This window comes from Dermacentor silvarum, chromosome 7 (genome assembly GCF_013339745.2).
Source record: "Dermacentor silvarum isolate Dsil-2018 chromosome 7, BIME_Dsil_1.4, whole genome shotgun sequence".
Classification (NCBI taxonomy): Eukaryota; Metazoa; Arthropoda; class Arachnida; order Ixodida; family Ixodidae; genus Dermacentor; species Dermacentor silvarum.
This window is the reverse complement of record NC_051160.1, coordinates 159295235-159299966: the sequence shown is the minus strand read 5'-3', so window position 1 is coordinate 159299966 and position 4732 is coordinate 159295235.

The following is a 4732-nucleotide window of genomic DNA, read 5'->3' as shown; positions in this document are numbered from 1 at the left end:
ACGGTGTATTGGGGGAACTACAGAATGGGTTCAGGCCAGGCAGACGCTTAGAAGACAATATGTTTGTACTAACTCAGTGCATAGAGATTTCAGTAGCTCAGAAAAGACCTTTATGGATAGCATTTCTAGATATTAAAGGAGCTTATGACAACGTAGACAGGGAATTGTTGTGGGATATTATTCAATACGAAGGCATAGATGACAATTTCGTGGAGCTGCTGAGGGAGATATATCGAGACAACCAAGTAAAAGTGGCATGGGAAGGCCGAAAAGGAAATGAAATGGTGGGAATTCACCAAGGATTGAAGCAAGGATGCCCTCTGTCACCATTGTTGTTCACGCTTTACGTCAAGGGCATAGAAAGACGACTGGAAAACAGCGAATTAGGTTTTGATTTATCCTACATGCGTAATGGACAAATGGTGCAACAGAAGGTCCCTGGACTGATGTACGCAGACGACATTGTGCTACTAGCGGACAATAAAAAATATTTACAGATACTTACGAATATCTGTGGGAATGCAGCCACAAATCTAGGCCTTAAGTTTAGCACAGATAAATCAGGGATCATGATCTTTAATGAACACACGAGTAACTTCGTGGTGTCAATTCAACAGCAAGTAATACCCATAGTGAAGCAATATAAGTACCTCGGCGTACACATAAACGAAGGAAAGAATTACTCAAGCAACCACCAAGATAATCTGAAAATAAAGGGGAAGCGGAATGCAGCAATAATGAAACACAGAGCACTGTGGGGCCACAATAAGTATGAGGTGGTGCGTGGAATCTGGAAAGGAGTAATGGTGTCAGCGCTAACATTCGCAAATGCCATTATATGCTTAAAATCGGATATATTGGCGGGTTTGGAAGTTAACGAAAGATCAGTAGGCCGGTTTGCTTTGGGAGCACACGGTAACACGACAAATGAGGCAGTGCAGGGTGACATGGGTTGGGCCTCTTTTGAAGTCAGAGAAGCACAAAGCAAAATTAGTTTTGAAGAAAGGTTCAGGAACATGGATGAAAATAAATGGGCGGCTAAAGTGCACAAGTATTTCTACATGAAAAGCGTGAACACAGAATGGAGGAAGAGGTCAAGGAAGTTGGCAACCAAGTACAGGATAATCGAAACTGTAAATAGACAACCAGGGGTCATCAGAAAGAAAGTGAGAGAAATGGAGACCGTGAATTGGATACAAAGAATGGAAACGAAAAGGACAATGGAAATTTACAAGAATGAGAAGAAAGAAATTAGAATGGAAAATCTGTACGATAACACAAAGGGCAGTGCCTTGCTATTTGAGGCTCGAGCCGGTTGCCTAAGGACGAAAACATATCGGAACAAATATTCGGAACTACATGATACATGTGTATGCTGCAGTAAAGATCCAGAGACCACTCAGCACATCCTAATGGAATGCGACGGGATCCACCCAGCGAGAACCGTAGGTAACGTGCAACTCCCAGAAGCGCTTGGGTTTAAAGTGGAAGGAAACATAAACAGATCAGCCGTAGAGATCAGCAAGAGACGATTAGAGTACTGGTGGAAAAAAAGCAGGGAAAAGATGGATACGACCTGATCTCTTAAAATCATAGGCAGCGGTACAAGGTAAATTTTTGAAAAATAAAAATAATGAGAGGAATAGAAAAATGCTAGATAAAAAACATGTAGAGTATACCTGATTAAATCAAGCAGGCTAGGTGACTATTTGTCACCGCCCCGTTTCAAAGGGGATTCCAATAAATCATCATCATTCCTGTCGAGTTCAGCAAGATACGTTTAGAGTATTGTTGGAAAAAAATCAGGCAAGAGATTGATACGACTGATTTGATCTCTTACAATCATAAGTGGTGGTACAAGGTAGACATTGAGGGAGAAAATCTGAAAAAAAAAAGAATAATGAAATGTATGCAAAAATGCTAGATAGAAAAGCCGGCAGACCCCACGCCCTGTGGGAATCGATGCTATGTGAAGCAGTGTGCGGGGAGCCTACCAAGTTAATGAAACTACCTTGAGAGCAACAAGACGTAGGCAGCTGTTTCATGACCTACATGACACGCATGTCATGACATATCCTTTATGTTCGCACCCATTCCAGCGGTTTTTGAATGTTATGCATTTTTCGCTGAGTCATTGTAATTTTTGCTGAGTCATCCTCATGACTATGACTTCAACCATCATCATTTAGTGTTTACTTCACTTAGTGCTCAAATCTGAGCCCATTCAAGTGGTTTTTGCCTGTTAATCTTTTTTCGGTGAGTCATTGTCATTGCTTGTTGAGTCATGGTCATTATTGAGTCATTATTGTATTGTACTATCATCACCGTTACTATCATTACCATACTTGAACCCATTACCATCATTAACACTCTATTCCTTCCCACTTTGGGCTTTTTTTGACCCATCCGACGTAAGCGGCTGTGTTATGACCTACATGACGCACATTTCATGACATTCATGTCAGTGCCTATCATTTATTGTCGTCATAGACTCTTGTCATACTATGCCAATTTTGGTGTGTACCAAGTTAACGAAAGGAGCATGAACGCACCAAGACGTAGGCGGCTAGATATATAATATATATATATATATATATATATATATATATATATATATATTGCGAGACAGCTGTTAAACCTCGACGGTTTATTATGCAGGCCGCGCGCCGAAGCGAATGACGCTGGCCATGATGATGAGTATACACAGATGAAGAAGATGAAGGGGTAATATAATGCTCACACAATTACCCCCGCGCATGGAAGCGGCCAACCTGGCCGCTGGCTATGGCGGCGAACGCCGTATGAAAGGCTTTAAACGTGAAACATGCACAATCTCTGTGGTACGGCAACGGCCGTCCAAAGGCGTAACAACGGGCGCGACACGATAGTTAACTGGCGAAGTCTGTTCCTGAACTGTGTAAGGCCCGACAAAACGGGACTGAAATTTCTCGCATAAACCAGGAACGCGAACTGGAGTCCACAGCAACACTTCGTCTCCAGGCTGGAAAGAAACGACACGGTGGGATGCATCATAGCGAGTTTTGCGGTCTTGTTGACTGGCGTCGGTGTTGAGGCGGGCGTGTTGGCGACACTGGGTAATTCGCGAAACAAATTGCTCACACGTTGATGTGGACGATGGCACGGGGACGTCAAAGAAAGAGACGTCGAGGACAGTGATTGGTTGACGACCATACACAAGGAAAAAGGGTGAGTACCCCGTTGTGCGTTGGACGGCCGTGTTGTAAGCGAAGGTGACGAATGGGAGAATAACATCCGAATTGGTGTGATCAGGGTTGATGTACATTGAAATCATGTCGGACAGCGTACGATGAAAGTGCTCTGTGAGGCCATTAGTTTGAGGGTGGTAGCTGGAAGTCGTTTTATGGATGGTATTGGACGCACGGAGAACATCGTCGAGAAGTTTAGACAGAAAGGTCCTGCCGCGGTCGCTCAAAAGGATACGTGGGGCTCCGTGTCGTAAAAAGATGGCTTCCAAGAAAAAGGAGGCAACCTCCGCTGCGGAACCGGAAGGTAGTGCGGCTGTTTCAGCGTACCGTGTCAAGTGGTCTACAGCTGTGACAATCCATCGTTTACCGCCAGCCGATAAGGGTAGTGGTCCATACAAGGTAGGGACTTGGAAGAGGCAATGGGTCTCGCTCGTAAACATCGTAACCACGGCGTTCGTCCTGTTGTCGTCTGCGACAAAAGCGCGATATGTGCCCGCGAATACCGCAGTAATAACAAATGGGGCGGGGCGAAGGCCGGGTAGGGTAATATGCTGTGGCAGGTGCACGAGGTGCCAGAGTCGCCAGATGGTTGGGAGTAGCAGGAGCAGGAGGCGTTGTCTGAACGAACACTGGTTGCATAGCCGCAACCTGAGCATACGAGGGCGCCGGCGAAGGAGGGACACAGCCCACTTTGCAGGTCATGGAGGACAGCTCCTCTTTGATGATGTCGCGCAGGCCAGGAACCGAAGGTTGCGGCTGAAGAACGGGAGGACTGCGCAGGCCGTACACTTGGAGCTCCTCGCGTATGAGAGTCCGAATCAGGACACGCAGGTCCGTATCGGAGGAAGGAGGCGTGTCACAGGCGACAGGTTGTAAACGGATGGCCTGCAGGGCGTCCAGATGCTGGCAAGTCGCGATAACATCGTTAACGGTATTTGGATTCTTAATGGCCAGTGCGTTGAACGCGACGTGGTCAATGCCCTTGAGGATATGGCGAACACGATCTGATTCAGTCATGGCTGCGTCAACCCGGCGACAAAGGGCGAGGACGTCCTCGATATAAGAGGTGTATGTTTCCCCGGGAAGTTGCATGCGTGCATCAAGCTTTTTCTTGGCTACCTCAGAGCGGACGTTGGGGGCGCCGAAAATTTGCCGAAGCTGGTGTCTGAAAGCCGCCCAGTCAGGGAAGGAGCGCTTATGGTTAAGAAACCAAGTCCTGGCAACGTCAGTGAGGTAGAATGCGACGCTCCGAATCTTGTGAGAATCATCCCACCGGTTAGACTCACTCACTCGGTCATAATTGTCCAGCCAGTCGTCAACGCTTTCACTAGGAAGGCCAGCGAACATGGTGGGATCGCGCTGCCGCGCGCTGACGGTCCATGAAGGAACGGCCGGTGGGGCAGAGACGGTGACGCTAGGGGCTCCTGGTGGATCTTCTAGGGGCATGGTGGCGGAAAGGCGGGGCAAGCGGCGACCGGAACGAAGCTCCAGGGAAACTCGAAGTC